General features: G+C 41.0%; 1 protein-coding gene across 1 annotated transcript in view; it reads right to left on the bottom strand.

Annotated features, from left to right (window-relative positions):
• Positions 1-21,562, bottom strand: part of SLC2A5 (solute carrier family 2 member 5) — a 106,603-nt gene extending 85,041 nt beyond the window's left edge. The window contains exon 1 of the mRNA XM_082274287.1: positions 21,544-21,562. The gene's annotated coding sequence lies outside the window, so the exon portion shown is untranslated. The remainder of the gene's footprint in view (positions 1-21,543) is intronic.
• Positions 21,563-22,932: the final 1,370 nt, after the last annotated feature.

The raw sequence follows: 22,932 nt of genomic DNA on the forward strand, positions 1-22,932 counted from the left end.
TTAAAGGAGTTATCAAAAAATCTATATTATTATTTGATCCCATTTTGCATGGCCCAGAGTTGTGCAGAAAGATCAACAAAGTCATCTGAAACTACAAATTGAATAGAATTTCTAGCCAGTTATTACAAAGTTTCAGAGCATCATCAGAATATCTAGATGTAGATCTATTACCATTAGAGTCCATTCAGACTAGCGCGACTTGTCAGGCGACTTGGTCGCCTGACAAGTCGCGGTCGGTCGGTCGCCATTGAGTAGTACAGGACCCGTTCTAATAGGAGCGACACAAGTCGCTCCAACTTAGAAAAAGGGTCCTGTACTACTTTGGGGCGACCTGGAGGCGACTTGCATTGACTTCAATTGTATAAAGTCCGTGCAAGTCACGCCGAAGTTGCCCCACAAAGTCGTGTCGCGCCAGTCTGAATGGGCTGTTAATGCACCAGTATCTCAGTTTTGCAACACAACAATGTGCCTTTGGACTACCTTTAATTACTTGTGACATTGTAATACAATTTCCTGTAACCATTTTTTGTGATAAAGAATCCAAGCGACCTCAGGTCACCAGAACAAGTGTCCCTATTGGAAGATTTCCCCTCTATTACTTTTCTGGGGACAACCCAAAATTAGTTATTTTTCTTTTACTTTCACTTTCAAAGCTATTGGTAAACAGGATAAATAGACAGGATAAATCCCCCTAATGGAAGCACAGACAGCATTAAAAACTGACAGGTGTTCTAATCCCTCCCTACAATCCAAAACTAAAGAAAACATTTTGCCTTTAGTTAAACTTTTAAAAAATGCCCCCCCCCCCTTCTCCTACCTTTCCTGTATTCCCTGTATAAAAAAAAAGATCTGTTTAATTACTTTTTTAAGCACTTAAGGCCCGGGCCTATTTCTTGCACTTGTTGTTTACAAGTTAAAATAATTTTTTTTTGCTAGAAAACTACTTAGAACCTCCAAACATTATATTTTTTTTTTGCAGAGACCATAGAGAATAAAATAGAGATTGTTGCAATATTTTTTATCACACCGTATTTGCGCAGCGGTCTTCCAAACGGAAAATTCACTTTTTTGAATTAAAAAATAAGAAAAACAGTAGTTAGCCCAATTTGTTTCTATAATGTGATAGATAATGTTATGCCGAGTAAATAGATACCCAACATGTCATGCTTCAAAATTGCTTGTGGAATGACGACAAACATTGGTACTTAAAAATCCCCGTAGGCGACATTTTAAAAATTTCTACAGCCTACCAGTTTAGAGTTACAGAGGTGGTCTATGGCTCAAATTATTGCTCTCACTCTAACGATCAGGGCGATACCTCACATGTGTGGTTTGAACACCGTGTACATATGTGGGCAGGACTTGCGTATGCGTACGCTTCTGAACACGAGCTAACGGGGACAGGGCGATTTAATTTTTTTTATTTGTTATTTTTTATTTCTACACAGTTTTAAAAAACAAAAAAAATTTTGATATTTTTTATTTCTATTACAAGGAATGTAAACATCGCTTGTATAGAAATAAGCATGACAGGACCTCTTTATTGTGAGATCTGGGGTCAAAAAGGCCTCAGACTTCACATCTACCCAAAAAAAAAAAAAAGAGTAATTTTTTTCATGATGAAGCCAAGCCAAGCCAAGCCGGGGCCCGGAGTGAGGCAATTCCCATCGATCCTCCTCCTGATGTTCCCCGCACCCGCCCCTCCACGGGGCCGGTTTTCGCGGCCCGTTGCCAGCGCTTATCGCTTTGTTTGCGGTTCACGCTGGTCGCGCCGCAAGATGGCGCCCGCGCCTGAAGTGACCTATAGAGGCCGGTCAAGGCCGCGTCACTTCCGGCGAGACTACCTGACGCTGCGGCATTTCTGAGACACGGAGGATTCTCCTTTGCCTGACCCAATTGGAACAATGGTAAACCATTTTTTGAACTCATTCCCTTCCTTCTACCTTTCACTCCCGAGCACTCCGTGACCCTTTGCATGATATATGATTTATATGCACATCATACCCCTTTATTCCGGGCTCACTTTTTCTATTAGTCCTCACTGGCACACCTTTTTCACACTGATGGTCCCTCACTCATAACTTCCGGATAAAAGATCACTCAATCAATTTTTTAGCGCTCCATTACCCAATTTTTGTTCTTAGTGGTATATCCCCCCTTTTTTCATCTTTTATCTATCCACTTTGGACTACCGTCTTTTGCACACCCCTTCTATTAATCACTGCATTATATATTGAAATACGAGTATCTAGCCCAAATATTCTATGATCATTATTTTTGTTCAATCTCTTTCCGTTTTTTAGAGGCTTGGATACATATTCCCTGTCCTCTCTGTGGAATACTGCATACCTGCTGTTGGCCTCAGCCCGGTCCAGTACTTGCCAAATCCTGGAGGCATGTGGCTGTTTGTCATTCTGTGACTTGGGCCGATATACCCCATGTGGCTGCCCGTTACCCCAGGACCCTTGTAGCTGTCAATGGATATATTTATCAATTTTAATTATTGGTTAGCAATATGCTATATACATTTGTTTGTATATGTGAGCCTTTTACCACTGTACATATGTTATGTTTGTGGTCATTGACCTCCACAACATCTGATTAATTAATTTTGCTTGTCTTGTCGCTTAGAACCATAAAACAGGTCACAAATATCATTGGTCCCTGAAGAAGCCTATCATATCGGCGAAACATGTAGGACCCTGTTGACTTTCATTATTGTGCTTTTTGGTTCTTATGTACTTCTTCTGTATTTTTTGTATATTTTCTACCTGCTTTGATGTATCTGTTGAATTATTAATTTTAACAATTTTGTTATGTGATTTTCAATAAAGTTGATGTTTTATTATATATTGGTCCATATTCTCTATATTTTCCCACCATATGTCTATGCCTTTAAAGTCCCAATCCTTTGGTGGGTCTATGCTTACACACCTCCCTCACAGCCTCTGAGCATGACGGTAGGTGTTGGCATCCCCACATCCAATTTTTCACAGGTGATTTTTGTTAGTGCCATCATGCTACTAAAAATGAGCACAATCCCCCATAACTAAACATTAGCAATTGCCAAACGTGCCATTGCATGTAGTAGCAATTGATTACAAAGTGTTGGAGCATTGTGCTATCATTAGCAATTGATTCCTAATAAAGTACCTTGTAATTTTCCACATTTTGTCATGTTACAACCAAAAACCTAAATGTATTTTACTGGGATTCTATGTAATAGACCAACACAAAGTGGCACATAAGTGTGAAGTGGAAGGAAAATGATAAAGGGTTTTCAAACTTTTTTACAAATAAATATCTGAAAAGTGTGGTGTGCATTTGTATTCAGCCCCCTTTACTCTGATACTCCTAACTTAAATCTAGTGCAACCAATTGCCTTCAGAAGTCATCTAATTAGTAAAGAGATTCCACCTGTGTGTATTTTAATCTCAGTATAAATACAGCTGCTCTGTGAATTCCTCAGAGGTTTGTTAGAGAACCTTAGTGAACAAGCAGCATCATGAAGGCCAAGGAACACACCAGACAGGTCAGAGATAAAGTTGTGGAGAAGTTTAAAGCAGGGTTAGGTTATAAAAAAAATATCCCAACCTTTCAACATCTCACGGAGCACTGTTCAATCCATCATCTGAAAATGGAAAGAGAATGGCACAACTGCAAACCTACCAAGACATGGCCGTCCACCTAAACTGACAGGCTGGGCAAGGAGAGCATTAATCAGAGAAGCAGTCAAAAGGCCCATGGTAACTCTGGAGGAGCTGCAGAGATCCACAGCTCAGATGGGAGAATCTGTCCACAGGACAACTATTAGTCGCCCACTCCACAAATCTGGCCTTTATGGAAGAGTGGCAAGAAGAAAACCATTGTTGGAAGAAAGCCATAAGAATTCCCATTTGCAGTTTGTGAAACATTTTGGTGGCAGCATCATGTGGTGGGGATGTTTTTCTTCAGCAGGGACAGAGAAGCTGGTCAAAGTTGATGGGAGGGATGGATGGAGCCAAATACAGGGCAATCTTAGAAGAAAACCTGTTAGAATCTGCAAAAGACTTGAGACCGGGGCGGAGGTTTACCTTCCAGCAGGACAACAACCCTAAACATACAGCCAGAGCTACAATGGAATGGTTTAGATCAAAGCATATTTATGTGTTAGAATGGCCCAGTCAAAGTCCAGACCTAAATCCAATTAAGAATCTGTGGCCAGACTTGAAAATTGCTGTTCACAGACGCTCTCCATCCAATCTGATAGAACTTGAGCTATTTTGCAAAGAAGAATGAGCAAAAATGTCACTCTCTAGATGTGGAAAGTTGGTAGAGACATCCCCAAAAAGACTTGCAGCTGTAATTGCAGAGAAAGGTGGTTCTACAAAGTATTGACTCCGGGGGTCTGAATACAAATGTACACCACACTTTTCACATATTTATTTGTAAATCATTTTGAAAACCATTTATCATTTTCCTTCCACTTCACAATTATTTCCCACTTTGTGTTGGTTTATCACATAAAATCCAATTCAAATAAATGTATGTTTTTGCTTGTAACATGTGGAGAATTTCAAGGGGTATGAATGCTTTTTCAAGGCACTGTATATGGTACACTTAACTGTTCTCTATGTTTAGCAATCGCTAATGAATAATTGCGAGGCTAATATTGGATAGTCACTTTACCAAAAATCTTCAGTGTGTGCCCAGCATTATAATGGTTGTAAACCTCAGACATGAAATATGAACAATCCATATTCCCCTACAGTGTGTACTTGTCTCAGTAGGAGCACTAAGTGTAATTTCTGTCTGCTGCTTCGTTCCTCTACTATCAGCATGAATCACTTCTGAAAAGTTTTCCTGACACCAGGGAAAAAAGAGTGACAGGGGAGAGAGCTCCAGCTGATTGACAGCCACAACTCTGTTCCTGTGTGCTGTGTAAAAAGGGGGGGGGGGAGTGTCCCTTTCCTCCAATCAGCTCTTGGAGCGCTCCTCATTGAGCCCTGCAGAGTGTAACTTGAGCTCTCTGTCCTTTTTTTCTTACAGCTTAGACAAGCTTTAACAATTCTGGACTTTGAATGGATGTTGTCACGATTACTGGGTCAGGCTCAGAGTCCAGTCGCAGGAAGCAGCAGCACAACCGTGGTCAACAAGCAGGGTCTGGTACACAAGAGATCAGCCGGAGTGAGGGAGCAAGCAGAAGAGTAGTCGTAGTCTTTAGCCGAAGGTCGGTACACAAGCATTGAAGGGCAAAATGGCAGCAGGCAGAGGCGTAGTCCTGGAACGTAGCTGGAGGTCGGTACCCAAGTAGAAGATTCGGGAGGATGAAGCACACAAAGCTAGATCTTGGCAAAAGCACAATAATCTGGCATCAGGAAGTTTCCAGATCAGGTTTAAATAGGAAGTACAAACGAGTGGCCAAAGGTTCAGAGTTCACAGGAGGCTGGGCAAGGAACTAGGCAGGAAACTGGACAAGGTCTAGGTCACCACACAGATCTAGAATGCATAGATATCAGCTGCTGGATAGCTCAGCAAGAAGAAGCACTGTCAGAAGCAACTAAGGACCTGGGTTCAAATCTGGGCCCTGACAGATGTAGAGAAATGAATAATGCAGATAATCAGGTACAACTTATGTCAGAGCATTCGTTTCATCTCTGTGCATCACCTGAGGCCAGTCACTTCACTGGGTATATATAAGGGTTTACAATCACTTTAAGAATGATGTCAGCAGTAGAAGCTTTATAGCTCTTAAAGTAGTTGTAAACGTAGTATATTATAGACACTTTCTTATACAGTTATACCTATGCAGGTACCATAACTCCATTTGCTTAGTTTCAGAAATGCTCTATATTACCTTTTTTACAAGGAAAAAAAGTTCTGCCATGCATCTCTTCTTCCTGATGGGGGGTGGTTACAGGAAACTTTGGGGGGGGGATTTACTAAAACTGGCATACACAAAATCTGGTGCAGCTGTTCATAGTAACCAATCAGCTATTGAAAAAGATTATTGAGCAAGCTGAAGTTAGAAGCTGATTGGTTACTATCCACAGCTGCACCAGATTCTGTGTGCATCCGTTTTAGAAAATCCCCCCTATAATCTATTCAGCCTTAGGCAATATGCAGACTGTGCTTGGGCAGAGGGCATATTTAACAGTCTATCTGTGATTTGGAGGGGGTGTGTGCCAGAGGCAGGCTGTGATTGGTTGGGGGTGTGTGTTGGTTGACTAACCAACAGAGGCATACTGTGTGTCTGCCAAGTGTCCTGTACCTCTGAATGGCCAGGCAGAGGATGGAAACTGACCACAAAACCACAGATCAGCCTCTGTTCTTTGTGTGGTCAGTTTAGAACAAAGAAGAAAGGTGACTGGCAGGATCAACCAGGTATTTCCGATGGAAGAAGTACATTAAAATGAATTAAAATGACGGAGACTATAATTTATAAACTGCGCATATGTGAACACACACATAGAAAAAAATAAATATTTAGGGTAACATACACTTCAAATCATAGGCATTCTTTAAAGATGGGTGTGTTCATTATGAACGTGTGCAGCTTGTTGTTAGATTTGAGACAGTAAAGTCTGTCTGCTGTTGGAGATTGCTTATTGCAAAGTAAATCGTATAATATAATCTGCTCTGTTCTCTGTGTTGTGTTCTGTTTGTATTGGCAACCACCTTTAAGAACAACCATAATCAGCAATTTACAGATTAATACGCTACAATAACGGAATCTTTATCAATAGCCAGATAAACAGAGTGGTTCAGGTCAATGGTCAGAGTATTTAAAGCCGATAAGTAAATATTGTCTAAATGCAGAAGGTATGTGTGTTCTTACTTAAATCTTGGTGTTTATTGTGTTTTTTTTTCTTCTAGATCTGTGCAGTAATCCAGTATGAAACTTCTGTGTTAAAGACTGGTCACTGCTGCTCTCTCTTCTTGTGCAGGATTACTGGTCTTGTCTCCGCCTTTCCTGTAATTTTCTACAGGCAGCCCACAGTGGGTGGGCCTTATGGGCCCCTCCTACAGCTCTGCTCTATGCACAGGCTAAATTTAAGGCTCTACACAGGTAATATTCCATTTAGTGCACACACATTGGATCAATATTTCTAGCCATTGCGGAATATATTTAAATTGAAAGTTTTTTACCTGGAGTGCAGCTTTAAAGCAGTATATTTGACTGTAAGAGGTTTAGCAAGAAGCTACAACTTTGAATAAAGGTATACATGAATGTATTATTAGAGGATTGCCAAAGTGTATGTCTTGATTAAACTTTTTATTTTATATTTTTTTAGTTGTAGATAGCGTAAGAGATGAATATAGCCCTTTCTTCAAGGTCTTAGTGAGGACGATTTTCTCTCAATTTTTGTCCTGTTCCAAAGTTAGGAAAAATCCCCTCTTAGGCAATTATCATGGGAATTAGGTTTCATATTGGAAGATTTATAATTACCTCCCTTTCCAATACCAGAGGTTTTGTGATGGATGATTATTTCAATAAAATTACATTTTTACTTTTGTCTTAAATTCATCTTGCATAGATCTGTTCATTTGGGGAGTGCAGATAATGAGAGTTCAGATAATCGCCTATATGGATAGAGCTGTAGTATTGAAAACAAGAGAAATACTCACAAACCAGGTGCTCCTGGGGTGCCTGTATGGTGGAGGGATAGAAGTAAGCCTGTGAGCTTCCCCAACGGTTGTTCTGCTGCTAGCCAATGAGCATAGGAAGGGTGCTGATACGGACAAAAGTACATGAGGAAGGCAGCGCCGGCTGGATTCCGACATTGTGCACACACTGCTTAGCAGTCCTGGGAGACTGACCTCCTCACACTCGTGTTACTTGCTGCCAGGTGCCCTTATCTACTCCAGCCCAGGGGGATGTAAGCATTTTATGTACTTTGTTTTCCGGTTATCAATACCAATAATCTGTTAACCCTTTCTATACTGGATGTTCACCTGACTCCTTTATCCATTGCATCCCGGTGTGGTTCATGCGTTGCCTTCCTCATGTACTTTTGAAAACGAGAGAAGCCTGTCCTGGGTTCTGTCAAGCCCAGCATACACTATATAATCTGATTGTACAATCTACTTTAGATCTGCCATCAATTATGTAGTGCCTGATTGGATACAGAGTGATCGGATAGCTGGTGTGTCCTCCCATTATATCATTTTGGTAAATCTAAAGATGAAAGGATTGGGAAGACAAGGATTTTGGGCACGTTAGATCAAATAAAATCAATTTTTATTTACGAATTGACTAAAATCAAAGATCATACATACATACATGTGTAAAATACGAAAGGACCTAATACAGGGTCCATGGAATAATGTAATATACGGTTCACAATAGATGGAATCACAATTTTCATACAGAATAGTATATATAGTATTAGGACAATTAGACAGTCACTGCACTTATACTTTACATCAGGAGATTCCTGCTAACGGATACCCGAAACCATAAGGTGCCGGCCGAGCGGGTCAACTGATGTTGTATTCAAGTTTTCATCATAATGTATTTAGTATTTTGCTCAACATGTTTCGCTTTGCTTCAGAAAGCTTCGTCTAGAGCTATTACTACACTTTTCTGTATATTGTATGATGAGACCTAGGTCTCAGCATCCTTGATATGTAACGAGGAGGATTGTTATGGTTTCATAGGGAGCTCGCAAAGTAGTGGATAGTCGTTTATAAAACGATATAGGTAATCTGATTTTATTCAGCATCCATACCCAAGCACTGTGTGCCTGCTGTGTTGTAACACAGCCAATATTGTTCAGCCACTTGTATTCCCACGTAAGCTCCTAGTAACAAACCCAAACTTCCTCCCCGGATGGGGAACCGCCTTTCGTATTTTACACATGTATGTATGTATGATCTTTGATTTTAGTCAATTCGTAAATAAAAATTGATTTTATTTGATCTAACGTGCCCGAAATCCTTGTCTTCCCAATCCTTCCAATTTGAATAATCAATTAAGGATAGGGGCACCACCCATAATACTAAATATATGCCCAGATTACTGCTGTCTGGAGGCATAAATTTCAATAGACTAAATCTAAAGATGGTTGTACAGAGCTGGTACAATCAGATTGTATAGTGTATGGCCACCTTTAGCCACCTAAAATGAACGAGTTGCTAACTACTTCTAATTCTTGTTAGCTTTGCAACATTTAAAAAATACAAATCCACTTCAGTAACAGTTAGAAAGTTAGAGGTAGCTCTTAATTGTGTTCAGGGAACTCTACATAGCTTTGTGGAGTGGCACATGTGGGTGTAACAACACAAATTTGATCGGGAAAAAAAATCAGCTTGGGGGTCCCCTCAATCCAAACCAGGCTCTTAGGTCTCTATTATATGATAAATAATTGTTAATGTCTAAATACATTTTATTAAAATCCTGATTTCTAGTTATATATGTTTATGCTTTTATTTATATTATATTACTACAATATATTCTAGGTATAAATCTGATCAACAGAGTGGCTTAGTGGTTAGCACTCTGATCTAGCAACAGTCAGGTCATGGGTTTAATTCCCATCGCCTCCCTAAAGTTTCAATGGCGAATTGATATGTGCGTAGGCGAAAGCATATTTGCCATCAGCGTGATACCATTTATCTCTCACTGATGGCTCCTATGCGTTTGCCAGTACAAATCTGGGGAGATGGTAGCATGGGTGAGATTTGAACTCATAACCTAAGTGTTGCTAGCTAAGAGTGCTAAAGATTAAGCCACTGTGCTGAGTACAATTATACCTAGAATATAAAGAAGTACCATGATTATAGAATGAACATATATACTGTAAATAGAACTTAACATTTTCATAAAATACGAATTAGACATAAAAAAAAGCTTGACAAATATAGAATAGAGATATAACTCTTACATCAATGATAATAATATAAAAATCAGCAGAAGAAGCAAAACAAGTCATATCTACTAATTTTTGACAATTTAGCAATGATCTTGCATTTGTATTTTAGGGGACTATAGATTCTCTTGATCAATGCTCATTCGTTAATCGTGGTACTACTGTATATTCAAAGCATTATTGTGCTCATCTCAATGGCTTCGTGGGTAGCACTCCTACCTAGAAAGACCAAAACCTTCTTGGGCAGGAGTTAATGGCTGTGGGTTGAGTTATTTTGAGGGGACAGCACATTTACATTGTTATACAAGCTGTACCCTCACTACTTTACATTGTAGCAAAGTGTCATTTCTTCAGTGTTGTCACATGAAAAGATGTAATAAAAAATGTACCAAAGTGTGAGGGGTGGAATAGTGCTCCACTATAGTTTATTGCATATTGAACACGTGGGAACACATTATAAGTGATAGTAGCAGCTTCCAAAATTATTTTCAAATATAGGTAGGTGTGTGGCAGCACAGGATTTTTTATTTATTTATATTTCAGATACATCCACCTCATTCTCTCCCCCTGATAAAGATGTGTTTTGAGAATTGAAATGCGTTGGGGCTTATTTGCAATATTGAGGCATCTTTTGCTGCCTATCTTGCAATTTATGGTGGTCTGGATGTACTGTTATGCCATCAACTTATCAATTGTTTTTATTGTAATATGCAATGTATTTTTTATCTGATACAATAAATATCTTTAATTTTTATGTTATACATTTGAGTAAATATTTGAATGTGCCTTAAAAATCCCAATCATCAAAAAAAATCCTTTTATAATGTTCTGAGAGATGTGGCATTTCCTCACCAATCAGATTGGATTTGATTTTGTATAGTAGGTACACTTAAGGTCTAGCAGGTATATTAACCCTCGCAGCACCAGAAGATTACAGCTGCAGGGGTAATGGGAGGGGGGTACTGGACTTTGAATTTTAACTTTGCATTTTAAAAGACCAGCCAGCAGCACAAGGAACATTAATGTGTGTACCATCCCTTTTGCTGATTTAAAGAACTTGGACTGGTTGTAAAGCCTCAATGTTTTTCACCCCTAATGCATTCTATGCCATAAGATGAAAAACCTTCTGTGCTGCAGCGACCCCCCCCCCCTTTTTCTTACCTGAGCCTGATCTGACCCAGCAATGTGCACAAGCGCAGCAGTTTGAGCCGCTGTCTCTCCTCATTGAACAGATTGAGAACAGCAGGAGCCAATCGTGACCGCTGTTGCCAATCAAATCCAGTGAAACTGGAGCGGGGGGACCGGGCCGAGTACTGCTGTCTGTGTCAATGGATACAGCAGCGGAACTCAAGAGGGAGCCCGCATAGGTGCCCCCAGGGAAAGCTGCTTTCCATGGAGGCACACAATGAAGATCAGGGGACTACCGGCGGGGCAACCCAGAAGAAGAGGATCGGGGCTGCTGTGTGCAAAACAATTGCACAGAGCAGAGCAAAAGAGGGTTTACAACCCCTTTAAGTATCTGAAGTAAAAATTATGGTTGTAGCTTAATATAAGCATGGAGCTACAGAATCCTAAATGAATGTTTCAGAACTAATTTTAACTGTAACTGTATGTTTGTTAATGTAGAAATAGTCGTTAGACTGGAATGTCAAGGAAGTGCACGCCACTATACATATATACACAAGTTTTATTTTGATTGTGTAAGCAATTTTACAATTATTACTCAAATTATTATTATTGCTTTCCTTATTTACATGTAGTCACAGTTTTTGATCAGTTTCAAATACTGAACTTTGGATAGCATAGAACTGATTGCCCAGCTGTACACCAATTCAAACTCCGTGCTGTTATTACAGTGCCAACAGGTTGTGTCATCCTGGTAAACAAATGGTGAATATATGGTTGCATAAGCATCTACATAGAGCAGGGGTGGGGAACCTTTTTTCTGCCAAGGGCCATTTGGGTATTTATAAAATCATTCGGGGGCCGTACAAAATTATCAACCTAAAAATGTGCCTGTTATATTTGGTCAAACATTTAATTAACTCGCCCCTAATGTGATGGCTGAAACTGCTTCTCTTTGGTGAGGTGTGTGATGTTAGCTGGTATTGATGATGTTGCTACTGGCAACTGGTTTTCCAGGTTTGCGTCGGTTAGTCTGGAGAGCAGTCGACTCTTTGTGGTGGTAAGTTTTGAAAAAGAACTGCTGGCTGGTACTGTTGGTGGGTACAGCTGGCTGGTACTGCTGTGAGTACTGCTGGCTCTGGCTGGTACAGCTGTGTGTGCTGCTGGCGGGAAATGCTGGCTAGCAGCGGCGCAGCGCTGGAGGAAGAGGCAAGGTTTCCTGTATTGGTTACAGGCGGAGTGCATTTGATATCACTCCGCCTGTGACTCACTCAGACTGTCAGAACGGAGCCAAAACTATACAGGAAGCATCGGCTCCATTCTGACAGATCAGCTGGGAGACACAGGCTCAGTTGCATGGGGGGCCAGACCAAATGAGTTTGAGGGCTGCATACGGCCCCCCGGCCATAGGTTCCCCACCCCTGACATAGAGGACGGACTTTACTGAATGCCCAGTACAGTCTTACACAACTCTGCCAATTCTGTTCTGCATAAAGATACAAAATTGCACATTCAGATCTCTATACTAAAAAACCCTAAGAAACAGAAATTCCTCCTATTTGCTTGTATTCCTTGTCACTCTGCCATATTTGCTTCCTGTGGATATTATAAGCAGCCCTGCCAATGCCTATTGCACACTCATGTTCCACCATTATCACCAGCCATCAGAAAGCAAGCCCTGAGCAATGATATGCAGCGGCCGCAGGAGTGCATGCATTTACTGTACGTATGTAGACAGGAAGTGCCTGCAGAGATTTTGGATAACAGCAGAACTGAGACACCACAAAAATAGTTAAATAAATATTTTCTAAAAGAAAAAAAAATGGTAATTGTTTCTGAAATACATGGCAATTTGATTCTGAAATGAACGAGTTATCATTTATTTTTACTTTATAGTTCTGTCCCCTATGGGACAAAGTACATGTAGTACTTTGTCTCATGTTTGGAAAACAGGAACGGCTAGTGAATGGAGGAAATACCGAATAAGACCCACATCCCTGGTACAACAGGAAAAAGGGAGAAGAAGAACCCCCCTAATGGGACTTTATTGGTCTTTATCCTAATGGTTATTGGTAATCCAATAAATTACCTGTTGTACAAAAAGTAATGTAGCACCCTCCTAGTCAGGTGCTAGGTAGAAAGAGTAGTTTTGGCTCTGTCTGCTTATCAGAAGAGCAACAGGCAAAACCTATGTGCACTCTGCTTATCAGGGAGCAGGATTGGTAGTTAGGCCTGCTCAGTGTGTATTCATCTGGTCTCAGGGAGTGTCCCCAGCAGATCCAATGAGGAGGCACGTTGGATGCTGTAGGAAACCTGACCAATGATACACATGCTTTTGGTACTGTCCAAGTGGGTTGGCACAGACAGTGGTGCATTATGGGACAGGGTATAAAAACCATGGGCACATAAGGGAGAGGTCTTTGAGTGGGAAGCCAGGTCCCAGAAGGAAGGTGGCGGCTGCCTCCTCTTCTGCAACAGTTGGTGGTGGTTACAGGCAGTCGGCCTGGTGTACCAGGGGCATTAGATTGAACCCAGAGGTCCAGGAGAAGCTGACTACCGGAGTTGGGGCACAGCTGAATCTGGAAAAACAGTGTCCGTGAGTACAGAGGAACTTGCCCAGGGGTCTGCCCAGGAAGGGGACCACTCCGGAGTGTAGAGTCAGTGGACGGGTGTCAGCTAGCCCGGTTAGAAAGAGGGAACTAGGAGAGTGCCCTGAAGAGAAATATTATTAGAAGCACTTACCTCATCTTCATTCAAGTGGCAGGATGAAGCAGCGGCCTTGCCGCATTCTCAAGTTTAGAGTCCTCAACATTGTGAATAGTTAACAGTTGGAGTATCCCACTCATCCCTTCTCCCATCCCAATTACAATAAAACCACAAAAACAACATCCCCTGGACTGATCTTTGACTGAGCCAAGAACTTAACCAATTTACCACCGGAGGATTTTGCTGTCTTACGTCCAGGCCACTTTTTGCGATTCGACACTGTGTGAATTTAACTGACTATTGCGCGGTCGTGCGATGCCGTACCCAAACGAAATTTACGTCCTTTTTTTCCCACAAACAGAGCTTTCTTTTAGTGGTATTTGATCACCTGTGCCAATTTTACTTTTTGCGCTATAAACAAAAAAAGAGCATACATTTTGAAAAAATAACAATATTTTTCACATTTTTTTATATGAAATTCCCCCCCAAAAAAATGTAAAAATCAAAATTGTTTTACATTTTTGGCCAATTTGTTTTCTGCTACCTATGTTTGGTAAAAAAAATCACAATAAGCGTATTTTGTTTGGTTTGCGCAAAAGTTATTGCGTTTACTAACTAAGGGAAAGATTTCTGTCATTTTTGGTGTTTTTTTTTTTAACGAGTAATGGCGGCGATCTGCGATTTTTTTTGCGGGACTGTGACATTGCGGCGGACAGATCGGACCCTTGACTGACATTTGTTACACTTTTGGGGGTACCAGTGACATTACTACAGTAATCAGTGCTATAAATATGCACTGTTACTGTAAAAATGACACTGGCAGGGAAGGGGTTAATTTTATTGGAGAGGGAGGGGTTAATGTATGCCTGGTGCTTACTGACGTGTGTGGGGGGAGGTGACTGAGTGACACAGGGACAGATCACAGGTTCAGCTATGCTGAACCCTGCAATCTGTCACTGTCTGTCACTTAGGAGATCCGCCCGCTTTGTTTACACAAGCGTGCGGATCTCCAAACTCGATTCCCCAACGATCGGGGAAGAGCGGCGGTGATCACTGCCACTCCTCCCCTGGCCCGACTCCCGCTGTGACTGAATACCCACCCACAAGGGGAGGAGTCCAGCGACGTAGGTCTGGAACGAGCCACTTTGCCGCAGTAGAGCTCCAGTGAGCGGTCGGCAAGTGGTTAAAGTGATACGTTTCTGCAACCAGTTGCTACGGGTAACCCAGGGGAATCCAAAAGTGTCATTCTTCAGCAGTCCTCTAGGGGGCAGTGCTACAGTAAAATAAATTACAAAATACAAAAAAGTGTGAAACATACAAACAAGGGTGGCTAGCCCTAAAAATACTCCATAATAGGTTGTCACTGTGTTTACAGACACTAATGCATATGTATGTGAACAGATTACTCATATAGCAACATAGCTGCACACCCGACGCGTTTCTGGATTTTATTCCTTCTTCAGGGATGTATGAATAGTGTAGTCCAAGACAACAATGATGTAAGGAGTCACAAAATCACCAGCATTTTATAAAATCAACATATTGTTATATCCATCCCAATAAGCCGAAAGCAACCAAGACCGCGCATGCAGATATCCCAAACCATGGAGCCCAGCAAGACCTGGCAGAGCGCCGCAGCGGCAACAGCATGCAGAAAGAGCTCAGTCAAAGTATGGAGACCCGCAGAGCCTTTGGCCACAATTCGGGGGAGGCTGTCTCATGTTTAAAAGTGCTTTCTAATCCTAGTTATGAGATCTGACCTGCTCACCTCCTGTCATGGCTGATCCCACAACAGCTATGAAGGAGACAGCTGATTGATAATTGCAGCATATCTCAGCTGTGAGCACTTTGCCAAGGCAACCAACGGCAAGCAGAATGCAAAAGCTGACACGCCTTCTTCCATCTGCATCCCTCTTGCTGTGGCTTCTCTCAGGAAAGCACTAAAAATAAGGAGGAGTGAAAGAATGAAAGTGCAAAGCTGTAGGGATTAGTCTAGATATACAGTTTTTTTGGACTAATAAAAGATCTTTATTAACCAGTTCAATACTGGGCACTTTCACTCCCTTCTTGCACAGGCCAATTTGTCAGCTTTCAGTGCTGTTGTACTGTAAATGATAATTGTGAGGTCATGCAACACTGTACCCAAATTCTTATCATTTTTTCGAAACAGATAGAGCTTTCTTTTGGTGGTATTTAATCACCAATGGGTTTTTTTTTGCTAAACAAACGAAAAAAAAAGACCAAAAATTAAAAAAAATAAGTTTTTATTACCTTCTTTTAAAAATGTTTGCAAATAAATCATTTTTCTCCTTTACTGATGTGCACTGATGAAGCTGCATGGATAACCAGTGCCCCGATATCAGTGTAAATGTGCTGTGTCAGAATTGCCGGTTACCGGCTCTCCTCTCCTCACACGTGAGGAAAGGAATGCTGAAAACCTGCACGTTTTTTTCCAAGTGATTAGCTGTGATTGGACACGGCTGATCATGTGGTAAAGGGCTGCTGTGATTGGACCTTTTGTTATGATCTATGATCAGCTGTGTCTGAAGGACAGAGCAATCAGAGAGAGAGTGGGGATGCTCACACCAGGGGGCATGGTTCTGAGAGGACATCCATGGACTCCCTCCCAGAACTGGATGACTGCGCCATAGCTGTCTTTAGGCTATAGCTCAGTTGGGAAGAGGTTAGGATAATACGAAGAGCGTTTTGGGCTTTTGAGCAAAACGTGTTGGCTGTCAACTCTTGATGAGACCCTTTTATTGAGACGAATAAAATAAAATGATTAAAAATTAGGTAAAATATTTATACCTGGAGCAATCTCTACTGGCATTAACATCCTTTCACTCCATACATAGCAAACTGTAGGTTGTCTATTCAGAGTTTAGACCTAGTAGTGGTTTTATCTAGCATGTACACTTGCTAACAGGAGGATCAGTTACAGACTTTACTGTATAAAAGCGAGTTACTCGTCATCGATAATCTGTAGTCCTATATGTAGCACCCTCCTAGGTAGGTTCTAGGAAAAACTATAAGGGGGCCTGCTTATCAGGGGGGCCTGATTGTTCAGCTAGGCTGTCATGTGTTTCTAGGTGTGCCTGTTGAGCTTGGGGAGTCTCCCCACTGTGTCCAATGAGGGCTCTCATTGGAATGTGGAGGAAACCTGGCTAATAGCACACCAGGGCTTGTATCTATCCCAGAGGGCAGAATCTGCTGCAATGCATCCTGGGAAGGGGTATAAGTCTGAGGGGAGCACATGATAGGGTGTCTTTGGCAGGAAGCAGAGTCCCAGGAGGAGGGTGACGGCTGTCTCTCCTCCTGTCAGCGCTAGTGAAGGTATCCTTGGCGGTCAGCCTGAAGGACAGAAGGTTGAGCTGAGCTGCAGAGAGGGATCCAGTGTGCTGAGGACCGAGTAGAGCTGCTGGGGCAGACATTTCCAGGAAAGCAGTGTTGTGAGTACTGTAAACTGCCCAGGGGTCTGTCTAGGATAGGGGACCACTCCAGAAGGTCGGAGGGATCCAGGAGCCAGCTAACCAGTGGAGGGGGCTTGAAAAGGGGGTGCCAGTACTTAAGCCCTGAAGATATGTGTATGTGAAAGAGGGTGCCGGTGTGGGCCCTGAAGTGTTAAGCAATGCAGCGGTCTTATAAGTAGATACCTCAGTGAAGAGGGGTGAAGGAAGCTTTAACTAGGACTTTGTGCCACATGAAAGTGTCAGAAGTCAGTTCAGCGTTAACAGACAGCAAGTCAGCGTTAACCGAACCGGCATTGACCAGCATCCAGCCAGCGTCAAGTCAGCGCTAATAGTCATTTTTCAGTTGTCCCACTAAAATTGTGCATAGTTGAGCCAGAGGAATATCCCACTCATCCCTTATCCCATCCAAGTTCACAATAAACATAAAACCCAGAGATACTGGACTGTTCTTTGTCTCAGCGCTCACACTTTGAGAACATGCTTAAATGTGATGTTGTTGTTAGCAGTAACCCTGGCGGACCCATAACCAGCAAAACGGCTGGGAATTCTGCTACATATACAAAATTTAAAAAAATCTGGAAATCTATAACATAATGTCCTTCACGACTTGTCTACACCCCTAGATTAAAACTAGCCTTGTTTATCTTGGAAAATGTGATATCTATGTCAGGCACATACTAAATCCAAACACAATCTGTGAAGAATGCATACCATAGCCATCACCTCACAGACATTCAGTCCCGTTTCACATTTGTGCGATGCGGGAACGCTGTGAATATGCAGCATGATCACGCATCGCATCCGCACCCCTGGCAGTTCACACTGCCATATGCGATATGCAGGGGTTGTCAATTAAAAGTTAACGACACCCCCAGTTGCGATCGCATATCGCAGTGCGATCTGCAAGTTCGGACAGAATCGGATCGCACTTGTGTGAACCACTATGCGATCCGATTCTGCTGCGGATAATAAAAAGGGTCATGTGCGTGTTTAGTGCGGATGCGGTGCGAATTCACCCATACAGTTTGCACCGCACATGAGATCACATGTAATTTAGGAGCAGTGCGCTCCAAATTACATGCGATCTCTGTGATCGCACAAGTGTGAACCGGGGCTCAGAGACCATCAAAAACGTATGCTAAACCTCTGCAGAGAGACCACTGCTTTTTTTTTTTGATGGGATGTTGCCTTTTTTAATAATCTTGAAATTGTATTATATTATTGGATTTAAAAAAAAAATGTTTTTACTGATATTTATGTCTGAAGCATTAAAATAAGAAAAAGTGCTGCGCTAGATCATATATACGTGCCAAATTAAAACACAAATCTTAAAAAAATATTTCAAATGATCCCATAAATATAAACCAAATGAAAGTCCATGTGATAAAGTGATGTTGTAATCTCAAACGCAAACCCCCTTCGTGAATGTGCTCCACCACCACAAATCCAAGCCTCTCACCTTAGGTTCTGACCCAGGAGTCACCCAGGGTCAGATACAGCAGTCCCCTACAGGGGCAATGAATGATCAGCAGGATAAAACAGAGGAAGTGTCTGGGATCCAGTGGCTCATACACCCATACAAGGAGGACCAGGTGGGGAATGAAATAAAACACAGGAGATCTAATGCTCTCTGCTGCGTTACAGTAAAACAATTTATTCCATACGAATCTACTTACAAGAACCAGCACTCAACTGTGCAAGTATAACAGCGGTTGTGAAGACAGAGAGAGAGGGTGTGACGTCGACAGCTAGGCCCCCCCTGTACGCGTTACGTCAGCGCGCAGGGCGTTGACTTCATCAGCAAGGGCTTCAGAGCAAAGATTTGTGTATTTATTTGGCACGTATATATGATCTAGCGCAGCACTTTTTCTTATTTTGATTCATATTTTGTGCAGTGGGAACACAATTAGTGTTTGCGCTGATCACTATCAGTTCGCTCTTAGAGTGTAATTTTGATTCATTTTTTCACGTATTTATATAATTGATATATAGTTCATTATTCACATTATTGCGCTGATAGCTTTTCACTATTTATGTCTGAAGCATTGTCCATTGCATACTTTAATATTTTGCTGACAAATATAATTTTCATTTTTTAGCTTGAAAATTCCAGATTGTATCGTTTTGTTTCCAAACAATGCAAAAAACAATCTAAACTTCTTCTTCGCACTGTTTATGATACAAAAATGTGGCTATAGGAAATTACAAACCAGACTCATTTGTATTGTCTGCAGTAACTAGGCAGCTGACTAATTGTATATGAAAGAAAATCTGATGATTAGTGATGTGTTTTTGCTGCTAAAAAAACTGATCTGCTTAAAGCGGTTGTAAACCTAAAAAAAAACCAAAAAACCCTGCAAGACAAAGGCATAATGAGCTAGTATGCATCGCATACTAGCTCATTATGAATTACTTACCTTAGAACGAAGCCCCAACACGGACCCCCGGACACCGCTGTGGGAGCTGACATGATCCCTCCGCATCTCTTCCGGGTTCGGCGGCTCCAGCGCTGTGATTGGCCGGAGCCGCGATGACGTCACTCCATGCACGCGCGGAAGTCATTTTCTGGCAAGCTCCCGGTAAGGAAAGCTGAAGGTCCGCAGGACCTTCAGAGCGCATGCGCCGCTCGCGTGAGCGGCTGCATGCAGTGCAAATATCTCCTAAACCGGCACGGTTTAGGAGATATTAATTGTACCTACAGGTAAGCCTTATTATAGGCTTACCTGTAGTTAAAAGTGGCAAAAAGCGGGATACTACCGCTTTAAATTTGCCTGCTCACCAAATTGCAGAAAAAGGTTACAGTAGTTGTAATATCATGAACTGAAGTGACAAGGGCTGATCCATATCATTCTGTAGTATTATGAAATAAGCTGTTGCTACATAACCACATTCAGTCTAAAGGAGATAAACTCCAATGATAGGAATTACAATGTTGATATTTACTGACAGTGTAATGGTAACGTTTTAGATTTCATCCACCCTTAGATTCTTTTTATAGATGGTAACAATTATCTAATTATTATTTTTTTTTTTTTAAGTGATTGTAAACTATCACCTTGTAAAACCACTCATTCAGTTTTAAATAGAAATAAAAGGCAAAACAGTTTTGTATAGCTATAAAAAACATTATAAATACTTTTTTCCCTTTTTTAAAAGTGATCACATTCCCTCTGTTCTCAGCTGCATAAGAGCTGAGGGGAAGAGAAACAGCAGCTTACTGAGCTCCCAGCATAGCTAGAGAACTGACCACAGTGTGTTCTTCTGCTTAGTGTGGTCAGATTAATAGGAAAGCAGAGGGACTAGCGGGAACACCAAGGAATTTACACAAAGTAAGCAATACAAAGAGAAGAGGATACTTTCTCATACAAGTACATGGTACAGCAGGCACATATTAGGAATATGAAGTGATGCGGTAACAAACGCTTTAACACTTTAGAAAAATTCAGTTTATAAAGTTACAATGACACTAATCTACCCAAAACTGATAACACTCTGAAATCAAGACTTGTACACCCAGATTCCTGGGACCACCTACCCATAATAGCCATTACAAAAGGATCTCATCTTCAGCAGGAGGATTCCTTGTAAAGGCCCGTACACACGATAGAAAAATCTGAAGGGAACTTTCGTCTGACGACCGATCTGCCGATTGTTAGTATGGTGCTTTTCGACAGCCGACTCCGACTTTTCGGCCGAAAAATCCTGATGTGCAGGCTATAAAAATTTTTATCGTCCGTCAACACAACGTCCGATTTTCGTCTCATTAGTATAGTTTTCGACGGAAAAAAATCTTAAGAGCAAGACTAGGCATGCTCAGAGACGAAAGAACACATACAAAGCAATCCAGCACATGACATCACTTCTGAAGTAGAATTCTGTTGTTCGGGAAAATTTGTATGAAAAAACCTCTTCACTTTCCACATCAGATTAGCATGCCAAAAAACGGACAACTGATCGTTCGATAATCTGATCGTGTGTACGGGGCTTTAGTTTTACAAACAGTACGCAGGTGCCAGATCTTGACTTCCTGATGTCTTAAACTCCTAAAGCGATATTAGGAGCTAGAATTTGTTTATGATACCCATAACTGAAATAACTGATAGACTGAATACCGATCTCTTATTTTCAACTGTAAGTACAGACAAAACTTTAAAAAAAAAGATGCAACAGATAGGAGCTCTAGTCTTCTAATACTTTACAAATTATATCTGTGTTACTGTTTGAGATTTTCTCTTAATTCATATCTAGCAAAAGTGTGGCCACCAGGAGAGGAATTGAGGGAGAAACCTTCCTAGTGTCGCATTGAAAAGCAGTAAAAACATGTCAGGGGTATATATGTATATATATATATATATATATATATATATATATATATATATATACATACATACCCTTTGAGTTGTTGTGAGTGCTGAAAGAATTCGTAGTTTTTTGATCTTACCAATGTATCTGCATGTACTCACCTATAGGATGATCAAGCGCCACGTTATATGCTGCGTTCTCATAACACACACACTAAATAAAGTAAATGTATCCTCATCATTATGCCAGCTAATGCACACACCCTGTTGGCTTAACTGCTGGAAATGGGTTGCATGCCAACACCATTTAAATTGGTATTTTTCCAAGCTCACATTTTGTAGTAAACTACATACTGTATATGAATGGCTGTACTGCAGTAAATATGTGAGTAGCCAAAATTGAACCTCAAGAGCCCTATACAGGCACAGAACCTTGAGTGCCCAAAATCTCAAATGGACCTCCAGTTTATATCTGTTAAATGCATTCCACATAAATAGGTGTGCAAGTCTTAAAATTCATCTGCTTAGCCACTTCTGGACCGGTAGGATTTACCCCCTTAATGACCAGGCCATTTTTTACGATACGGCACTGCGTTATTTTAACAGACAATTGCGCTGTCGTGCGATGCTGTACTTTAATAAAATTAATGTTCTTTTTTTCCCACAAATGGATCTTTCTTTTGGTGGTATATGATCACCTCTGTGGTTTTTATTTTGTGCGCTATAAACAAAAAAAGAGCAAACTTCTGAAAAAAAAACAAAAAAACAAAACAATATTTTTTACTTTCTGCTATATAACATTCCCAATTAAAAAAAAAATGTAAAAATCAAATTTTGTCATCATTTTAGGCCAATTTGAATTCTGCTACATATTTTTGGTAAAAAAAATCCCAATAAGTGTAGATTGATTCATTTGTGCTAAAGTTATCGCGTTTACAAACTAGGGGAAAGATTTATGTAATTTTCTTTTTTTTTTACTATTAATGGTGGTGATCTGCGATTTTTAGTGGGACTGCGACATTGCCACAGACAGATCGGACACCTAACTGACATTTTTTTACACTTTTGTGGGGACCAGTGACATTACTACAGTAATCAGTGCTAAAAATATGAACTGTTACTGTACTAATGACACTGGCAGGGAAGGGGTTAACACCAGAGGCGATCAAAGGGTTAAATGCATCCCTAGGGAGTGCTTTCTAACTGTGGGGGGATGGGCTTGCTGCATGAACACAGAGACCTGTGTTCCTAAAAAGGAGGAACACAGGATCCCTCCCTGTGTTCATACAATGCCTTGCGAAAGTATTCGGCCCCCTTGAACTTTGCGACCTTTTGCCACATTTCAGGCTTCAAACATAAAGATATAAAACTGTAATTTTTTGTGAAGAATCAATAACAAGTGGGACACAATCATGAAGTGGAACGAAATTTATTGGATATTTCAAACTTTTTTAACAAATAAAAAACTGAAAAATTGGG

The sequence above is a fragment of the Pelophylax lessonae genome (genome assembly GCF_965119305.1).
Source record: "Pelophylax lessonae genome assembly, chromosome: 12".
In the NCBI taxonomy this organism is placed as follows: domain Eukaryota; kingdom Metazoa; phylum Chordata; class Amphibia; order Anura; family Ranidae; genus Pelophylax; species Pelophylax lessonae.